The 22,422-nt window shown below is 37.3% G+C and overlaps 1 protein-coding gene across 5 annotated transcripts in view; it reads left to right on the top strand.

Annotated features, from left to right (window-relative positions):
• CTNNA3 (catenin alpha 3) overlaps nt 1–22,422 on the top strand; it is a 1,905,103-nt gene that overhangs the window by 1,631,973 nt on the left and 250,708 nt on the right.

Raw genomic sequence — 22,422 nt, 5'->3', positions numbered from 1 at the left:
CTAGTGGATCACCTGGTAAAGAATCTGCCTGCAGTGCGGGAGACCTGGGTTCGATCCCTTGGTTGGGAAGAACCCCTGTAGAAGGGAACGACTACCCACTCTAGTATTCTGGTCTGGAGAGTTTCATGGACTGTATAGTCCATGATCACAAAGAGTGGGATATGACTGAGTGACTTTCACTTACTTTCAAAGAGCTCAAAGTTCAATGGTAATTTCATGATATCCTATAATAAAGATCTGTAAAAAATTACATGATCCACATTATATATGTATCAGCCATGCACGCTTTCATTCACACTTACCTTGTATTCATTGCCTGTTTATTCTCTGCCATGCTCTCTGTAGGGTTTCCCAGGTAGCTCAGTGGTAAAGGATCTGCCTAACAATGCAGGAGACTCCAGTTCAATCCCTGGGTCAGAAGACCCCCTGGGAAAGGAAATAGCAACCCACTCCAGTATTCTTGCCTGGGAAATCCCATGGACAGAGAGAGGAGCCTGGTGGGCTAGAGTCGATAGGGTCGCAAAGCGTCAGACACAACTGAACACATATTCCCACGTTCTCTCAATAAGAGGTTTCAGAGTTCTCACATATACAAAGTCTCTAATTCCAGCTATTCCCACTACCTTACTTCTACTTTTATACCCAAAGTAATCCCAATGTGAGCCCTAATAGCCTTCCTTTTTCACATCAAAATTTCTCTATTTCATTACCAATTCCCTCTTTCCCCTTCCCTGTCTCCATTTTCCCTTTTCCTCTGTACTCTCCCATTTCTGGGGGTGGAGGGTGAGGGAAGGAAGTATATATCTTGTTTTATTTGCTGCTAATTTAAACTTCATATGTTCTCAACACTTTACTCCTTCCTACCGTACAATTGATCGATCCAACATCTCCCATCTTTTTAGCATCTGTAATCAATATTTTCTCATTGACTCCAGCTCATTTATTTACCAAAACGTTATCTATTTGTGACCCTGATAATAAAATATTTCCTAACCTCTGGCAATGAGGGTTTAATTTATCTAAAACAAATCTCCTGTAACCTGGCTTCCTGTGAAACTCCAGTGGCTACAGTCCATTGTGAAGACAGTTGTTTCTCGTAACCACAAGTTTCATCCTCAGCCTCTCTTCTATCATAGCAGGAGACTCATGCTCTCTCAACCATGAGCACTAACGTAGTGAAAATGCTGCCAGTTAGCCATGCTTTAGAGCTGCAAACAGGCTTTTACCTCACCCAAGGGAGAGGTTGGTGAACCTTCCAACCATCAAAAATTCTGAAGGTTCTGATGTTTTATCATACATGTGTAGGCTAGCAGTGTGGTTCCCACAATTTCATGGGAGCTAGGAAATGACATGAGACTGCTAGGTCAGATGCAAGGGCTGTTTTCATTTTGTTTGTGTTTTCCTTATAGCAATAGTAGCAGCCAAAATATCAGCAATTTTGCACCCCATACCCAAGTTTCATTTCTTGCAGTGGAAGATAAAGAGGGCTGGACGAAGTCTGCACATTTAATAAGTCAGGATACACAAGAGAAACCCTGAGCTTAGGAAAACTGAATCTTTTATAATGAAAGATTAGCATGCATATGCTTTCCTCAGGAGGAAGATATCATACTTATTATAATGAGCAGTAAACAGGCCTGCTTTTTGTTTCAGAATGAGACACAATTTTCTAAGGCTGTGAGCAAAATGCTCTTTGCTCTAAAGGGACACTATCTCTGTCTCCCAAGGCAGTTTGATATACAGACATCCTTGAAAAGTTAGTCTGGAACAAAGGGCAATCAGTACCTCACTAGCAAGATGTGCAGAAATGCGGGTTGATCCATAGAGAATTGTCCCCTAATACCAAGCACAAATGCTGATCCTCCAGCATAGGGCTGGGTTCCACTCTGTCTTGTTACTGTTGCATTCTTCCTGGTGCACCCCTAATTGTACTAATTAAAATCACCATAGTCTAGGACTCAGAGTCCTTTGCAGTAATTCTAGATCTCAGTGAAGCCCTAGAAGGCAGTGGGTAACAGGGGTTCTACAGATCAGCAAGTTGTTTTGTTTCTGTGAGTTCTTCCTGGTGAATGTTGCCCAGTCAGATCTCCATGTGTGTATTCCTTGGTGGTTTTTCATTCTTAGCATGGTAGGTAAACACATGTGTGAACCTTGTTATCACATCTTTTTAGCTATCAAAATTTTCAAATATTGTAGTCATATTTAGAAAAGAAATAATTGAATCCACAAATGTTTATTAAACACCCTCAATAAATGTGTCAGGCACAATTACTAGGGGAAAAAAAAATCTCATCATATTTCCATTCTAGGAAAGATACCATTTCTTTTCTTTTTAATTTTTTACTTTATTTTTTATTTTTTAACTTTTAAATTTATATTGGAGTACAGCTGATGAACAATGTTGTGATAGTTTCAAGTGGACAACAAAGGAACTCGGCCATATGCATACAGGTATCTGTTCTCCCCAAACTCCCCTCATCCAGGCTGCCAGATAACACTGAGCATAGTTCCCTGACTATACAGAAGCTTGCTGGTTATCTATTTCAAATGTAGTGATGTGTACATGACCTTTCCAAACTCTCTTACTGTCCCTCCACCTCACCCTTCCCCTCTGGCAACCGTAAATTTGTTCTCTAAGTCTGTGAGTCTGTTTCTGCTTTGTAAATAAGTTCATTTGTATTATTTCTTTTTAAATTTCTATATATAATGGATGTCATACAATATTTCTCCTTCTCTGTCTGACTAACTTCACTCAGTATGACAATCTCTGGGCCCATCCATGTTGCTGCAAATGGCATTATTTAATTATTTTAAATGGCTGAGTAATATTTCATTTATACATTTAGCACATTTTCTTTGGGCTTCCCAAGTGGTGCTAATGGTAAATAACCTGCCTGCCAATACAGGAGACTTAAGAGCCACAGGTTTGATCCCTGAATCTGGAAGATCCCCTGGAGGAGGTCATGGCAACCCATTCTAGTATTCTTGCCTGGAGAATTCCATGGACAGAAGAACCTGGCAAGCTGCAGTCCATGGGGTCACAGAGAGTCAAACATGACTGAAGCAACTTAGCACGCATGCACGCACCACATCTTCTGTATCCATTCCTCTGTCGATGGACATTTAGATTGCTCCATTGTCTTGGCTATTGTAAACAGTGCTCAGTGAATATTGGGGTGCATGTATCCTTTGGGACCATATTCTTCTCTGGTATATGCTTAGGAGTGGGATTGCAAGGTCATAAGTTATCTCTGTTTTTAGTTTTTTAAGGAACTTCCATATAGTTCTCCATAGGGGCTGCACCAATATCCATAACCACCAACAGTGTAGGAGGGTTCCCTTCTCTCCACATTCTCTCCAGCATTTATTGTTTGCAGATTTTTTTTTTTTTTTTTTTGATGACAGTCATTTTGACTAGTGTGAGTTGATACCTCATTGCACTTGTGATTTGCATTTCATTCCAATCCCAAAGAAAGGCAATGCCAAAGAATGCTCAAACTACCACACAATTGCACTCATTTCACACTCTAGTAAAGTAATGCTCAAAATTCTCCAAGCCAGGCTTCAGCAATATGTGAGCCATGAACTTCCTGATGTTCAAGCTGGTTTTAGAAAAGGCAGAGGAACCAGAGATCAAATTGCCAACATCCGCTGGATCGTGGAAAAACCAAGAGAATTCCAGAAAAACATCTACTTCTGCTTTATTGACTATGCCAAAGCCTTTGACTGTGTGGATCACAATAAACTGTGGCAAATTCTGAAAGAGATGGGAATACCAGACCACCTGACCTGCCTCTTGAGAAATTTGTATGCAGGTCAGGAAGCAACAGTTAGAACTGGACATGGAACAACAGACTGGTTCCAAATAGGAAAAGGAGTACGTCAAGGCTGTATATTGTCACCCTGTTTATTTAACTTATATGCAGAGTACATCATGAGAAACGCTGGGCTGGAAGAAGCACAAGCTGGAATCAAGATTGCCAGGAGAAATATCAATAACCTCAGATATGCAGATGACACCACCCTTATGGCAGAAAGTGAAGAGGAACTAAAAAGCCTCTTGATGAAAGTGAAAGTGGAGAGTGAAAAAGTTGGCTTAATGCTCAACATTCAGAAAACGAAGATCATGACATCTGGTCCCATCACTTCATGGGAAATAGATGGGGAAACAGTGGAAACAGTGTCAGACTTTATTTTTCTGGGCTCCAAAATCACTGCAGATGATGACTGCAGCCATGAAATTAAAAGACGCTTACTCCTTGGAAGGAAAGTGATGACCAACCTAGATAGCATATTCAAAAGCAGAGACATTATTTTGCCAACAAAGGTTCGTCTAGTCAAGGCTATGGTTTTTCCTGTGGTCATGTATGGATGTGAGAGTTGGACTATGAAAAAGGCTGAGCACTGAAGAATTGATGTTTTTGAACTGTGGTGTTGGAGAAGACTCTTGAGAGTCCCTTGGACTGCAAGGAGATCCAACCAGTCCATTCTGAAGGAGATCAGCCCTGGGATTTCTTTGGAAGGAATGATGCTAAAGCTGAAACCCCAGTACTTTGGCCACCTCATGTGAAGAGTTGACTCATTGGAAAAGACTCTGATGCTGGGAGGGATTGGGGGCAGGAAGAGAAGGGGACGACAGAGGATGAGATGGCTGGATGGCATCACCAACTCGATGGACCTGAGTCTGAGTGAACTCTGGGAGTTGGTGTTGGACAGGGAGGCCTGGCATGCTGCGATTCATGGGGTCATGAAGAGTCAGACACGACTGAGCAACTGAACTGAACTGAATAATTAGTGACACTGAACATCTTTTCATGTGTCTGTGGGCCATCTGTATGTCTTCTTTGGAGAAATGTCTGTTTAGGTCTTTTGTCCATTTTTTGATTGGATTGTTTATTTTGCTGATGTTAAACTTCATGTGCTATTTGTAAATTTTGGAGACTAATCCCTCATCTATCACATCATTTACAAATATTTTCTCCCATTCTATGGGTTGTCTTTTCATTTTGTTTATTGTTCCCCTTGCTATGCAAAAACCTTTCAGTGAAAACAGGTCTCATTTATTTATTTTTTTAATTTCCATTTTTCTGGAAGTAATTGAAATAAATGTTTGAAAATATGTTGTTGTGACTAATATCAGAGAATGTTCTTCCTGTTTTCCTCTAGGAGTTTTATAGTTTCCCATCTCATATTCAGATCTTTAATCCATTTTAATTTTATTTTTGTGTACAGTGTTAAAGAATGATATAATTTATTTTTTTTACATGTGTAGCTGTCCAGTGTTCCCAGCACAATTTGCTGAATAGAAAAAAATATCTCATCATAAAATTTGCATTCTAGATGAGATACCAATTCTTACCTGTAAAATTAAAAATGACTTTTAATAATAATAATAAACAGTGCTGGTACAGATATACTGAAATGAACAATCTTACAAATTGCTTTTGAATTGTAATGGCTACAGATCTTCTGTAGAACAATTTACCAATATATTACAAGGGTTTTAAAAAAATTAAAATAAGTTATATAATTTACCACATTGTATTTAATAATCAAAAGTCACAAGTTATATGGCTAATATATTCAGGGAGAGTAAATAAGTGTTGATACAACCATGAAATAAGCTTTTGCCCAATAACTATGTTTACTAAGAGTATTTAAAGTGATGCAAACATATTAAAGACTCAATGAAAAAGTATATATTCTAAAATTATATATATTTCAAATTTTCAATAATGTAAAAGTCTACAATAGTATTGCAAGGAGATATGCTGAAATACTAATAGTAACTCTGAGTAGAAGTATTTTATTCTTTATATTTTACTGTTTTCTTACATTTCTCCAAAATATCTCTGTGTAGTTTAGTATAATGAATTACAACCTGGACTCTGGGATAATATTCCTTTTGGCTAAAATTTTGCTTCTACAGCCCACTCCACTATTTTTTGCCTGGGAAATTGCATGGGAAGAAAAGCATGAAGGAGTACAGTCCATTAGGTCACAAAAGAGTTGGACAAAACTTAATGACTAAACAACCTTTTGCTATCTGTGTGACTTTGGCAAGCTATGTAACCTGCTTAAACCCCAGTTTGTTTATCTAAATATTGAATATCAAAACTACACATCACAGGTTGTAGTGAAAATTGAATAAAATACTTAGTAGAGTCCCTGGCACAGAGCAAAGGAAGCCATATTTTATTGTGGATAGAAGCACAGATTCTGGAGTCAGACTCTTGAACTTTCAATCCTGGCATTTTTGCTTACTAGCTGAGCAAGTTAATAAGTTATCTCTACCTCAGTTTCATTTCCTTCTATATTCAACTCTTATAAGAGTACTTAAAACATAGCAGTTGCTCAATTAATCAGATCAGATCAGATCAGATCAGTCGCTCAGTCGTGTCCGACGCTTTGCGATCCCATGAATTGCAGCATGCCAGGCCTCCCTGTCCATCACCAACTCCTGGAGTTCACTCAGACTCCTGTCCATCGAGTCAGTGATGACATCCAGCCATCTCATCCTCTGTCGTCCCCTTCTCCTGCCCCCAATCCCTCCCAGCATCAGAGTCTTTTCCAATGAGTCAACTCTTCGCATGAGGCAAACTACTGGAGTTTCAGCTTTAGCATCATTCCTTCCAAAGAAATCCCAGGGCTGATCTCCTTCAGAATGGACTGGTTGGATCTCCTTGCAGTCCAAGGGACTCTCAAGAGTCTTCTCCAACACCACAGTTCAAAAGCATCAATTCTTCGGTGTTCAGCCTTTTTCATAGTCCAACTCTTACATCCATACATGACCACAGGAAAAACCATAGCCTTGATTAGACGGACCTTTGTTGGCAAAGTAATGTCTCTGCTTTTGAATATGCTATCTAGGTTGGTCATCACTTTCCTTCCAAGGAGTAAGCGTCTTTTAATTTCATGGCTGCAGTCACCATCTGCAGTGATTTTGGAGCCCAGAAAAATAAAGTTTGATACTGTTTCCAATGTTTCCCCATCTATTTCCCATGAAGTGATGGGACCGGATGCCATGATCTTCATTTTCTGAATGTTGAGTTTTAAGCCAACTTTTTCACTCTCCACTTTCACTTTCATCAAGAGGCTTTTTAGTTCCTCTTCACTTTCTGCCATAAGGGTGGTGTCATCTCCATATCTGAGGTTATTGATATTTCTCTGGGCAACCTTGATTCCAACTTGTCTTTCTTCCAGTCTAGCATTTCTCATGATGTACTCTGCATAGAAGTTAAATAAACAGGGTGACAATATACAGCCTTGATGTACTCCTTTTCCTATTTGGAACCAGTCTGTTGTTTCATGTCCAGTTCTAACTGTTGCTTCCTGACCTGCATACAAATTTCTCAAGAGTCAGGTCAGGTGGTCTGGTATTCCCATCTCTTTCAGAATTTTCCACAGTTTATTGTGACCCACACAGCCAAAGGCTTTGGCATAGTCAATAAAGCAGAAATAGATGTTTTTCTGGAACTCTCTTGCTTTTTCCATGATCCAGCGGATGTTGGCAATTTGATCTCTGGTTCCTCTGCCTTTTCTAAAACCAGCTTGAACATCAGGAAGTTCACGGTTCACATATTGCTGAAGCCTGGCTTGGAGAATTTTGAGCATTTCTTTACTAGAGTGTGAGATGAGTGCAATTGTGCAGTAGTTTGAGCATTCTTTGGCATTTCCTTTCTTTGGGATTGGAATGAAAACTGACCTTTTCCAGTCCTGTGGCCACTGCTGAGTTTTCCAAATTTGCTGGCATATTGAGTGCAGCACTTTCACAGCATCATCTTTCAGGATTTAGAATAGCTCAAGTGGAATTCTGTCACCTCCACTAGCTTTGTTCATAGTGATGCTTCCTAAGGCCCACTTGACTTCACATTCCAGGATGTCTGGCTCTAGGTCAGTGATCACACCATCGTGATTATCTGGGTTGTGAAGATCTTTTTTGTACAGTTCTTCTGTGTATTCTTGCCATCTCTTCTTAGTATCTTCTGCTTCTGTTAGGTCCCATACCATTTCTGTCCTTTATCGAGCCCATCTTTGCATGAAATGTTCCTTTGGTATCTCTGATTTTCTTGAAGAGATCCCTAGTCTTTCCCATTCTGTTGTTTTCCTCTATTTCTTTGTATTGATCGCTGAAGAAGGCTTTCTTATCTCTTCTTGCTATTCTTTGGAACTCTGCATTCAGATGTTTATATCTTTCCTTTTCTCCTTTGCTTTTCGCTTCTCTTCTTTTCACAGCTATTTGTAAGGCCTCACCAGACAGCCATTTTGCTTTTTTGCCATTCTTTAACATGGGGATGGTCTTGATACCTGTCTCCTGTACAATGACATGAACCTCATTCCATAGTTCATCAGGCACTCTATCAGATCTAGGCCCTTAAATCTATTTCTCACTTCCACTGTATAATCATAAGGGATTTGATTTAGGTTATACCGGAATGGTCTAGTGGTTTTCCCTACTTTCTTCCATTTAAGTCTGAATTTGGCTTTAAGGAGTTCATGGTCTGAGCCACCGTCAGCTCCTGGTCTTGTGTTTGCTGACTGTATAGAGCTTCTCCATCTTTGGCTGCAACGAATATAATCAATCTGATTTCGGTGTTGACCATCTGGTGATGTCCATGTATAGAGTCTTCTCTTGTGTTGTTGGAAGAGGGTGTTTGTTATGACCAGTGCATTTTCTTGGCAAAACGCTATTAGTCTTTGCCCTGCTTCACTCCGTATTTTAAGGCTAAAGTTACCTGTTACTTCAGGTGTTTCCTGACTTCCTACTTTTGCATTCCAGTCCCCTATAATGAAAAGGGCATCTTTTTTGGGTGTTAGTTCTAAAAGGTCTTGTTAATAGTAGTGCATGAATTATAATTGAGTATTAATTATAAGTATTGTAATTATAATATACTGTATATTATGTACTTATTATATATAATAAGGAATATATACGTTATAAAATACCATAGTATATTATAAATACTGTAATATGTATATTATATACTTATTATATTGTATAAGTATAAATAATAATTCAGTGCATGAATTAATAAATTCATGTGATTATGTTATTATTTAAATATTAACTTTAATACATGTACCCAATATTTCCAAATTTCTAAACCATTCTATTACACCTGTTCCCTTAACATCCCTGAAAAACTCTTGGAGGTCATTCAATATTTTTCACCACATTAGATCTATCATTTGAATCTGTGTTGTGACATTGAATCCTTGAAAGTGTGACATTCGTAGCCATCAATTTCTCCATTGAACTCATCAATAAGAACTCTTATCAATAGGTTTTGATATCCATGTTATTTCTTGGTTTTCTGCTAAATATCTCATAATCTACTGTTTCTGTCCCCTATTTTTCCTGAATACATACATAGATGTTCCCCCATGATTCTACAATTAAGTTATCATGTTGAATTTGAAATTAATAATGTCTTTATTCATTTAATTGTCTTTGTGCTCAGTCACATCTGACTCTATGTGACTCCATCAACTGTAGCCCACCAGGCTCCTCTGTCCATAGGATTCTCCAGGCAAGAATACTGGGTGGGCTGCTATTTCCTCCTCCAGGGATCTTCCTGGTGCAAGGGGAAACCTGCATCTCCTGCATTGCAGATGGATTCTTTACCCCTAATTCCTTGTTGCTTTAACTTACATATTCATAGTGACGAATTACACTGTCTTTTCATATGATCATTTGCCCATCCATGTCTTATTTCCTGAGGTGTCTCTGTAGAGCTTTTGCTCATTTATTACAAAGGTTGTTTGTTTTTTTTATAGTTGAATAATGCAAGAGATGTAAAAGATGTGGATTCAATCCCTGGTTCAAGAAGATTCTCTGGAGAAGGGCATGGCAACTCACTCCAGCATTCTTGCCTGGAGAATCCCATGAATAGAGGAGTCTGGTAGACTACAGTCCATGGGATCGCAAAGAGTCAGACACGATTGAAGTGACTTAGCACAGCACAGCACATTGTGTCCTTTATATATTCTAGATACGAAACTTTTATCAAATACATGTACATGAACGTGAATAGAAATAGGACTGAGCAAAAATCAAAGTATTAGACTTGACCCAAATATCCATTAAGCAGCACAAGTGATATATTGTAGTTTTCACATAGCAAAATACTCAATAACAGTTCAAATTAATAAACTAAACTTGTAGTGAGCAACATCAATAAGTCTCAGAAACTTAATGTTAAATGTAAAAACAAGCCTTTAAATGATATATGCAGTTTGAGTTCTTTTATATAAAGTTCTACCCTGTGGGATAGTTTGACTTTTGTTGAACCAGGTAGGAGGAATTAGTGTTTTCATATGGAGAGAAAGGATGGGTGCATGCTCAGTCATTTCTGACTGTTTGAGGTTCCAGGGACTGTAGTCTGCCAGTCTCCTCTCTCCATATAATTTTCCCAACAAGAATATTGGAGTGGGTTGCTGTTTCCTCCTCGAGAGGATCTTCCCAACCCAGAGATTAAAGGCCCATCTCCTGTGGTTACTGCATTGGCAGGCAGATTCTTTATCACTGAGCCACCTGGAAAGCTCTATTCATTTAGTAAAGCCCTTCTACTTTGAGATGCATCTGAAATGATGTTATGCTTTTTCATAAAATTTCTCTTATTTCTTTTAAACTAGAAGTGACTGCCCTGTCACTACCTCTGAATTTCTAGTCTTTTGTGTGTTCTCTCTTCAGACCCACATCGTAGACTACATTGGTTATGTGTATGTTTTTACTCATCTTTAAAAAGTGCATTATTTTAGGACTGACATTTTTTTCTTATATATCTTTGTATAACTGAAGATGACTATTATAATGTCTCATCTAAATTAGGTACCAAATTTTTGTTGTTGTTTACTTCTTCATCTTTTTGTTTTGATAAGTCATCTGATCAAATAATGAATTCCTCTACTAACTCATAGTTTAAATATACATGTGAGGACAATCAGGTTGCAGCAGAAAAGTCCAGAGTAGGTCCAACTCTTGAGATAGGTGACCCTTTCCTTCCCCTTGACTCTGTGTGAATTTTGCTGAAGTTGCTGGTTTGATTAAACATGTTTTTATTTCTTTCTTTTTTATTCAAACTTTAAACTTTTTATTTTGTATTGGGCTATAGCTCGTTAACAATATGGTGGTAGTTTCAGGTGAACAGCAAAGGGACTCAGCCATATATATGCATGTATCCATTCTACCCTAAACTCTCCTCCCATCCAGGCTGCCACGTAACATTGAGCAGAGTTTCCTGTGCTATACAGTGGGTCCTTGTCAGTTATTCCTTTAAAAAATAGCAGTGTATCCATGTCAATCTCAAACTCCCTGACTATTCCTTCCCCAGGCAACCATAAGTTCATTTTCTAAGTCTTTGAGTCTTTTTCTGTTTTGTAAGTTCCTTTGTAACATTTCTTTTTAGATTCTACATATAAGGAATGTCATATGATATTTCTCATTCTCTGACTTACTTCACTTAATATGACACTCTCTAGGACCATCCATGCTGCTTCAAATGACATTATTTCATTGTTTTTAATGGCTGAGCAATATTCCGTTGTACATATATACCGCATCTTCTTTATCCATTTCTGCTGATGGACACTTAGGTTGCTTCTGTGTTTTGACTATTATAAACAGTACTGCAATGAATATTGGGGTGCATGTATCCTTTTGGATAATGTTTCTTTTCCAAATATATGCCTAGGAGTGGGATTTCAGGGTCATATGGTAGCTCAATTTTAGTTTTTTAAAGGACCTCTATGCTGTTCTCCATAGTGGCTGGACCAAGTTACATTTCCAACAGTGTAGAAAGATTCCCTTCTTTCCACACCCTCTCCAGCATTTATTGTTTGTGGATATTTTGATGACAGCCATTCTGGCTGGTGTGAAGTGATACCATATTGTAATTTTGACTTGTATTTCTCTAATAACTGGTGATGTTGAGCATTTTATCATGTGTCTATATGCCATCTCTATGTCCTCTTTTGAGAAATGTCTATTCAGGTCTTCTGCCCATTTTTTGAGTGGGTTGTTTGTTTTGATGATGTTAAGTGTCACAAGCTGTTTTTAAATTTTGGAGAATAATCCTTTATTGGTTACATTATTTGCAAATATTATTTCCCAATCTGTGGGTTGTCTTTTGTTTATTGTTTCCTTTGCTGAAATGATTTTTCTTTCCAAGAGAAATTTCATTGATTTAGCATGTATATAAAGAATTAAAAAGTAAAATTACTCGCATTTTTCTCTTAAAAATGTTCATCAATATCAAAATATCATAAAACATAAAAAATGTCTAGGTAAAATATTCAAGACAAAAAGTATATTTAATATCCATACATATATGTATGAATGTTTGAATATAGAAAAAATAAGATTGTTAATACAAAATTTAGGAGAAACAATTATTTGGTATAATGTAAAACATGTGCAACTACTCATACTCTAAACGTGTCAGAATTGACAGTAAAAAAATTAATTGAGCCAAATACTAAATTAGGTTTTGGAGTTATAAATTTATAGCAGAAAAACAAAGACTTTGCTAAAGTCATGGAGTGATTATTGCATAAATGTGTAATCTGTACCAAATGTAGGGACTCCAATTCAATTTTTAATCATTTCTTTCACAATTATGATAAAGGACAGTTGTGTGCTTTGCTGCTTTTCCCTGTTTGGTCATATCTTTTAACTTTCAGGAAGCATGTAACATTAATCATATAAATTAGTTTTCCCTCTCAGAAGAGATGCATATAATTCAGACCAGTCAAGGATAAGCAAATTCTCCTCCATTGTGGAGAGAAGTGCAAACACTGCCAATACATTTTATTATTAAGGGAGCTTTCTACTCTTTGACACCTGATTGTGTTCCTAATTTCATTAGTGGTACTCATATGAAATATTAGAGCATGATATAGATATTGACTCTGATAATAGAAGTTAGTTCTCTAATGTGAAAATGTTTCCAGCTACTAAGCAGGATAGATTATGTATTTTTCATTTTTATGTTCCCTCATGATTTCATGCTTTAATTGTATTAAGTATGTAATTATATTTTCATTATATGCAGGGCCTGCCATTCTCCATCACACCACCTGCAAAATCATGTCTCCACGATTCAGCTAATTCAATCATTTGAGACTGTAATAAACTGGCTTTCTTCTATGATAAGCCAGCCCAACCTTAGTGAGCCTAACCAAAGGACAATTTTTCTAGAAGCATTCCTAACAGGATACCATAAAGAGCTGAAAGCCTTGGAAAGTGAAGATTTAATTTATGTGAAAATTGAAGAACATTCTGTGTAAAAGATACCACAAGTGCTAATATTCTGAGGTTGGCAAGGGTTTAGTTTGTACGATACTAGAAAAAGTTCAGTACACAATAGAGTATAGCAGATAATGAGCATAGAGTGGGGATGAAGTTGAAAAATATGACAGAATATGTGTTTTATGTTTAAATAAATGGATAGAGTAAATGAATGGATGGATAGATGATGCAGTAGCCTGCCAGAAGTAATGGTCCCCTGCCTACAGCTATGGATCTCACTGTTTTTCAAAATGTACTTTGACAATATGGCATGAGGAGTCTTCACAATGTGACCAAATTACTAGATTCTGGTAGAGCTGAAAGCTTACAGTTATATGTTGTCCATCAAAAATAAAATGCCAAGAAACTCCTTTTATTGTCATGTGAGACCCATGACCAGCCTTAAGCAAAGTGATGATGGCATTCATTGGAATGACTTTCTCAGACCTCCACCAGCAAGGAGGGGAATTGACCAAGGCTGCCAGCTGCTGTACTCTGCTGCTTCAGTGCTAAGACTATGTCTGGGTACCCTATGGGCTGTACCTGGCTAATGCCTGACACAGGCATTGTATCTAAGATTCTAAGGCAGGTGGATTCCTGGAGACACTGTATGCCTCTGATGACTAATTCTGGCTTGAAGACTGTCCAGTGGCTTTGCCTTCCTTCCTTAAAATGCACATAGGTCTGGAAATTTTCACTTCCTTTCTTCCTTGACCCCTTCACCCAGAGTCATACTTTGATTGGTCTCATGACTCTCTCAGCCTTTTCCAGCTTTCTCCTATTTTTCTCTCACAGACATTTCTCTTATAAATCCTTGCACATTTAAGCCCATTTAAGTGTCTGATTCTCAGAGGACCCAGACTCACCAAGTGGTAAAGTAGGTCAATTTGCTTTTGACACCTCAGTTCTCCTGTCTTGCCGAGACTTAAACTAAAATAACGTCATAAACATTCTTATTAATAACACAATTAGTCAATTAAATTTCCTATATAAATTTTTTTAAAGCTATTCTTTCACATTTGATGGTCCATTAAACCACAGTGACTTCTAGGGCAGATGCAAAGACACTTCACAGTCTCATAGGAAGCTTAATTTGGCTGTCACATTTGTAAACTATTCTATTTCTCTAACTAGGTTCTTATAGAACTTCTATTATAAATCTTAAAATTCAGATACTGTAATTTTATCTATAACTGTTGAATTTTTAGTAATTTGAAATATAGAACAGTTCTTTTTTTTCTTTTTTATTACTAACCTCCTCTTCAGAATAATAATATTGGAAGGATGGTGGTATATTTCACTTTAAAAATAGAAACTTTGTCAGATTTAATCTGTATTTTCTTTTGCATATGACACAGAGTTTTATGTCTCTTTCTCTAAATTCATAGTATGTTTTTTTCTAACAGACATGTCACCACCTTGTATATGCCAAAATGTATTAATATTACATGTTATAATAATTAAATTTTTATAAGCAAATTGCTTTTTATCAGATCTAAGCTCCTCTGCCTGCCTTGTGAAGTTTTTTTTTTTTTTTTAAGTGAAGCTACCCTTCTTTTTTTCATACCCTCTTAACTTCTATTATGCTTCTGAATGTCCTCTTAAACCCTTCTCCTCTGTTCCCATCAACACAGGCACCATATCCAACTTTTGAGGAGTGCCCATTTTGTTGTGCAGGTGCAAAGTCATGTCTGACTGCTGGTAACCCATGGACTACACACCATAGGTTCCCCTCTCCTCCACTATCTCCCTAAGTTTGATCAAATTCATGTACCTTGAGTTAGTGATGATGCTGTCTAATCATCTCATCCTCTGTTGCCCCATTCTCCTTTTGCCTTCAGTCTTTCCTAGCATCATGGTCTTTTCCAATGAGTCAGTTCTTTCATATCAGGTAGCCAAAGTTTTGGAGTTTCAGCTTCAGCATCAGTCCTTCCAATGGATAGTCAGGGTTGATTTCCTTTAGGATTGACTGATTTGATCTCCTTACTGTCCAGGGGACTCTCAAGAGTCTCCTCCAGCACCACAGTTTGAAAGCATCAATTCTTTGACACTCAGCCAACTCACAGCTGTACATGACTACTGGAAAAACCATAGCTTTGACTAGATGGACCTTTGTTGGCAAAGAGATACCACTGCTTTTTAATACATTCTCTAGGTGTGTCATAGCATTTCCTCCACGGAGCAAGTGTCTTTTAATTTCATGGCTGCAATCACCATCTGCAGTGATTTTGGAGCCCAAGAAAATATAGTCTGTCACTGTTTCCATTGTTTCCCCATCTCTTTGCCTTGAAGTGATGGGACCAGATGCCATGATCTTAGTTTTTTTGAATGTTGAGTTTTAAGCCAGCCTTTTCACTTTTATCAAGAGGCTCTTTAGTTCCTCTTCGCTTTCTGCCTTAAGGGTGGTGTCATCTGCATATCTGAGGTTGTTGTTATTTCTCCTGGCAACCTTGATTGTAATGAAGTTTGTGATTAATCCAGCCTGGCATTTTGAATGATATGCTCTGCATTTATGTTAAATAAGGATGGCAGTATACAGTCCTGTCATATTCCTGTCCCAGTTTCGAACCAGTCTGTTCTGTGTCTGATTCTAACTATTGCTTTTTAACCCACATACAGGTTTCTCAGGAGAAAGGTAAGGTGGTCTGATATTCTCATCTCTTTAAGAATTTTCCACAGTTTGTTGTGATCCACAGAGTCAGTATTTAGCATAGTCAATGAAGCTGAAGTAGATATTTTTCTGGAATTCCTCTGCTTTCTCTATGATCCAATGGATGTTGGCAATTTGATCTCTGGTTCCTCTGGCTTTTCTAAGCTCAGCTTGTACATCTGGAATTGTTCAGTTCATGTACTGCTAAAACCTACTTTGAAAGATTTTGAGTATAACCTTACTAGAATGTGAAATGAGTGCAATTGTGCAGAAGTTTGAACATTCCTTGGCATTGCCCTTCTATGGCATTAAAATGAAAACTGACCTTTTTCAATCCTGTGGCCACTGCTGCATTTTCCAAATTTGCTGGCATATAAAGTGCAGTACTTTAACAGCATCATCTTTTAGGATTTGAAATATCTCATCTTGAATTCCATCATCTCCACTAGCTTTGCTCAGAGTAATGATTCCTAAGGCCCACTTGATTTCACACTCCAGGGTGTCTGGCTCTAGGTGAGTGACCATACCACCGTGGTTATCTGGGTCATTAAGACCTTTTTAGTATAGTTCTTCTGTGTATTCTTGCCACCTCTTCTTTATCTCTTCTGCTTCTCTTAGGTCCTTACCATTTCTGCCCTTTGCCATGTCCATCCCTGCCTGAAATATTCCCTTGATATCTCCAATTTTCTTGAAGAGATCTCTTTCCCATTCTGTTGTTTTCTTCTATTTCTTTGCATTGTTCATTTTAAAAAGCCTTCTTATCTCTCCTTGCTATTCTCTGGAACTCTGCATTTAGTTAGGCATTCCTTTCTCTTTCTCCATTGCCTTTCACTTCCCTTCTTTTCTCAGCCCTTTATAAAGCCTCCTCAGACAACCATTTTGCCGTCTTTATTTCTTTTTCTTTGGGGTGGTTTTAGTCACTGCCTCCTGTAGAATGTTATGAACTTCCATCCATATTTGTTCCAGCACTCTGTCTACCAAATCTAATCCCTTGAATCTATTTGACAACTCCACTGTATTCATAAGGGATTTGTTTATGTCACACCTGAGTGGCCCAGTGGTTTTCCCTACTTTCTTCCATTTAAGCCTGAATTTTGCATTAAGGAGGTCATAATCGGAGCCACAGTCAGCTCCAGGTCTTGTTTTTATTGACTGTATAGAGCTTCTCCATCTTCAGCTGCAAATAATATAATCAATCTGGTTTCGGTAGTGATCATCTGGTGATGTCCATGTATAGAGTCATCCTTCGTGTTGTTGGAAGAGGGTGTTTGCTATGACCAGCATATTCTCTTGGCAAAACTCTATTAGTCTTTGCCTTGCTTCATTTTATACTCCAAACTTATCTGTTATTTAGGTACCTCTTACCTTCCTACTTTTGCATTTAAATCCCCTGTGATAAGAAGGACATGTTTCTTTTGGTGTTAGGTCTACAAGGTGTTGTAGGGCTTCATTAAACTTCTTCAGCTTCTTCAGCATCAGCAGTTGGGGCATAGACTTGAATTATTGTGATGCTGAGGGATTTGTTTTGGAAATGAACCTAGATCTTTCTGTCATTTTTGAGATTACACCCAAGTACTACATTTTGGACTCTTTTTTTGGCTATGAGAACTACTCCATTTCTCGTTAGGAATTAACCACAGTACTAGATGTAATAGTCATCGGAATTAAATTTGCCCATTCCTGTCCATTTTATTTCACTGATTCCTAAGATAGTGATGTTCACTCTTACCATCTCTTGCTTGACCATGTCCATTTACCTGTTTCACGGACCTAACATTCCAGGTTCCTATGCAGTATTGTTGTTTACAGCATCAGACTTTACTTTCACCAACAGATATATCCACAACTGAGCATCATGTTCTCTTTGACTCAACCAAATGCAACCACTTCATTCTTTCCTTAGCTATTAGTAATTTCCGTGTGCTGTTCTCAGTGGTATATTGGACACCTTCTGATCTGGGAACCTCATCTTCTGGTGTCATATCTTTTTGCCTTTTTGTACTGTTCATGGGGTTCTCCGGGCAACATGACTTTAGTGGTTTGCCATTCCCTCCTCCAGTGGACTTGTTTTATCAGAATTCTCCACTATGACCGGTCTGTCTTGAGTGGCCCTATGGGGCCTGACTCATAGCTTCACTGAGTTATTTATGCAAGTCCCTTCAACGCAACAAGGCTGTGATCCATGAGGGTGGGAATGCCCTTTAGCATTTTATTAACTTTACCCACATGTGCTCACATTTCATGTGTCATTTAGGACAGAGTTCATGTTCTCATCATTTTATAGAAATAATTCTCTTTCTGCTTACCTTCACTTATCCTTCCACTTTGTCTGTTAACTTTACTTTCTTAGCTATAAAGTATATATTCTTACTGTAATATTCTAGTACTATGATAACATTATTATGTTTTATTAATGCAATGATATATCATAAAGAGATTTCACTGGTTTATGAATTATTTCATGCTTTCATGTTTTGGCAACACCTCACACATCATGGATGTAAAAGTTTAGCAGTATCTGCATACCAGAGATTAGAAAGCACTTGAACTGGGACTAGTTTCTACTTCTATTACTTACAAGTTGTTTGACCTTAGATATATTACTTAATCTCTTATCTTCTTAAAAAATATTAGAGTTACTCCCTTTTAAGATTTTTTGCAGTTCAAATAAGATAATTCATATAAACATTTCCTACAGCACTTTCTGTTTAAAAATAAGTGACATTGTTTCCTTCTACACATGAGTTTTTGAAAAGACTGGATTTTTGGTTTTTCAGATTCTTAAAAATTATCATGACTTCAGTTCAGTTCAGTTCAGTTCAGTCATTCAGTCGTGTCTGACTCTTTGTGACCCCATGAATCGCAGCACTCCAGGCCTCCCTGTCCATCACCAACTCCCGGAGTTCACTCAGATTCACCTCCATCGAGTCAGTGATGCCATTCAGCCATCTCATCCTCTGTCATCCCCTTCTCCTCCTGCCCCCAATCCCTCCCAGCATCAGAGTCTTTGCCAATGAGTCAACTCTTCGCATGAGGTAGCCAAAGTACTGGAGTTTCAGTTTTAGCATCATTCCTTCCAAAGAAATCCCAGGGCTGATCTCCTTTAGGATGGACTGGTTGGATCTCCTTGCAGTCCAAGGGACTCTCAAGAGTCTTCTCCAACACCACAGTTCAAAAGCATCAGTTTTTTTGGCACTCAGCCTTCACAGTCCAGCTCTCACATCCATACATGGCCACAGGAAAAACCATAGCCTTGATTAGATGGACCTTTGTTGGCAAAGTAATGTCTCTGCTTTTGAATATGCTATCTAGGTTGGTCATAACTTTCCTTCCAAGGAGTAAGCATCTTTTAATTTCATGGCTGCACTTACCATCTGCAGTGATTTTGGAGCCCCCCCCAAATAAAGTCTGACACCGTTTCCACTGTTTCCCCATCTATTTCCCATGAAGTGATGGGACCAGATGCCATGATCTTCATTTTCTGAATGTTGAGCTTTAAGCCAACTTTTTCACTCTCCGCTTTCACTTTCATCAAGAAGCTTTTTAGTTCCTCTTCACTTTCTGTCAAAAGGGTGGTGTCATCTGCATATCTGAGGTTATTGATATTTCTCCCAGCAATCTTGATTCCAGCTTGTGTTTCTTCCAGTCCTGTGTTTCTTCCAGTCCTGTGTTTCTCATGATGTACTCTGCATAGAAGTTAAATAAGCAGAGTGACAATATACAGCCTTGATGACTTAATACCATATAAATATTTAGTGCCTATTTTTCACTTATAGTATTAAATTCTGTATTTGATCTTGACTCATATGCCAGATACCATATAGAAACAGATATTTCCCCTTTTGCCTTTCTTTTCTTTAATGAAAAATAAATTAGAAACTACCCCTGAATCAAATGTGATTCCCAGAATATTTATACAAAAACAGCAAATCACATTTGTCCTTTTCCAAAACAATGCAATTTCATAAAAAAGGACCAGGATTTGAAGGCTGACTCCAGTTATGTTTCAGTATGACAAATTTGATTAATTGATATTATTTTACAGAGAATAAAGATGTAAATTTCAAATAGAGCACAACAAAATTCTTACTCATTTTATCAATTGTTCCCTAGTTAAAGGATATGTGTAAGGAATCTCTTTTTCCTAGGTCAGCTTGTATCTATTTAACTTAATTCTCAGATTCTCTCCATGTTGTTGTTCACTTAGTCCTTAAACCAGTGGATCTGAGAGAAAGATAGGGACCCTTGGAAAACCAGCGTCTATGCACCTAATTTCAAGAAGAAACTCGAATTGACTCTTTTTGGATACTGTCCTATCCAATGATTGATTCATGAATCAATCATTTTAGCCAAGAGAATAGGATACTTTGTCAAACTATGATTTTATTGCCATCAGCCTAACAGGGAGAAAGAAGTTCCCCGAAGATGTAAATGTAGAATAGAAAGTAGAATATATATTGTGTGATAATTTCCATTAAAAAAAAAAGTGCTGTTGTTAGTTAATCACTCATGTCCAACTCTTTAACACCCCATGGACTATAGCCCTCCAGGCACCTCTGTCCATGGGGATTCTCCAGGCAAGAATACTGGAGTGAGTCGTGATGCTCTCCTCCAGGAGATTAAAAAAAAAAAAAAAAAAAGAGAGAGAGAGAGAATAATAAATAGTTCTCACTAATAAAGTAACGTTGTGGTTAATAGTTTATACAAACTATTTCTATTTCTTAGTATTTTTTTGATTACTTTTTAAATTAAATGTGTACTGACTTTCATGGCTAGGATTCTGGTTTTTCATAATTTAGTTTCTTGAAGAAATCTTCTACTGTCTTAATGTTTCTGTCAAGTTTAGTCATATGTCTTTGAATGGTACTATTTTTCCTCCTATTGCAGCAGGAATGAAATTATTCTATGCCAGTTATGTACAAATAATTTGTCATGGCTATATAAACAAGCATAGTCATAGATACAGTATGACTTCCATGTTCTGCATTATTAAGACTATCAGAAATAGTGATTTATAGGACTTCTTAAATTCTCTGATGGAAATGAAGTTACATAAATTCTACTTATGTAGCATTCAGTCTATATGGTCCTATCCTAGTATGTACCAGATGGTTGTCATTTCTTGTTAAAAACATAATTAAGATATGACTTAATTCAATCTAATTAAAAATATATATGTATGGAAAGTGACTGAAGATCTGATTAATGCTCTTCATTCTGTATAACTCAATTCAAACTTTAATGTGTTAAGACATTTAAAGTATTATGAAGGTGATTGATATCATCTGTAGGATGAGCCTATACTTCTTGTTTCCCTTTAGCAGCTGAATAGCAGAGGGAGATATACTTTGTTTTTAAAATTTTTTCACTAGACTTTACAGGAGGTACTTCTATCTTTTGTATATAATCAAAAGCCAAGAATTGGTAAATCAAGAAATTCTTCTTTGCAGAAGTGTCACATTTGACTTTTAATTTTTTTATGAAACTTTTAAATTTTGTCTTTTTGAATTTCATGTTTTCAACTATAAGAAACAAAGAGAAGAGCATCAGAGCATTCTGGAGACTTGCTTGGTAGTCTAGTGATTAAGACTTACACTTCCACTGGAGGGGGTGTGGTTTCCATCTCTGGTTGGTTAACTTGTAGCTCAGCTAGTAAGGAATCCGTCTGCAATGTGGAAAACCTGGGTTCGATCCCTAGGTTGGGAAGATCCCCTGGAGAAGGGAAAGGCTACCAACTCCAGTATTCTGGCCTGGAGAATTCCACGGACTGTATAATCCATGGGGTCGCAAAGAGCCCGACATGACTGAGTGACCTTCACTTTCACTTTCAGGTTTCCACATACACCACAGTGTAGCAAAAAAAAAAAGAGAGAGAGAAATAAACATCCTCAAAATTTTATGATATCCCATGCATGGTTGTAACTCCTGGCATAAATACATGTATTAATTATAATTTTTTTAGTTAAAATATTTTCCCCTTCTTTTTCTCCTTGGAATAAGTTCCTGAAAACCATGTCACATGTGACCTACTCTGTGAAAATTTCTTTATACATATCAACCCTCTTACCTACTTTAGCCCCAAGTTAGATGTGGTCACTCCTTCATAACTTGTCCTCATGTTACTTTATCTAAATAGCAATTCAGTTACTTGCCCTCTTGAATTACAAGTAATTATTTTCCTGTTGATTTCTGTTGCTAAATTGAGTACATACTTATATAAGGGAAGATGCTATTTTCACTTTTCTATTACTGAATCTTAAAGCAATTTTTACATCTAGTAAAGGAATAATAAATATTTGTTGAATATATAAATTAATTATATAACTGCTTTAAAATTTATTAAATTAGAAAAAATGCAGCTATCCTAATTAGACAAAGGCATAGTAATAGAATAGTTTTAAATTTTAGACTACAAATGTCTTCATTTATCAAAATATATTAGGAAAAGTATGTAGCATTTTTGACAAAATATAAACAAGCTTAT

This window comes from Bos taurus, chromosome 28 (genome assembly GCF_002263795.3).
Source record: "Bos taurus isolate L1 Dominette 01449 registration number 42190680 breed Hereford chromosome 28, ARS-UCD2.0, whole genome shotgun sequence".
Taxonomy (NCBI): Eukaryota; Metazoa; Chordata; class Mammalia; order Artiodactyla; family Bovidae; genus Bos; species Bos taurus.
This window is presented reverse-complemented; position numbering and strand designations above follow the sequence as displayed.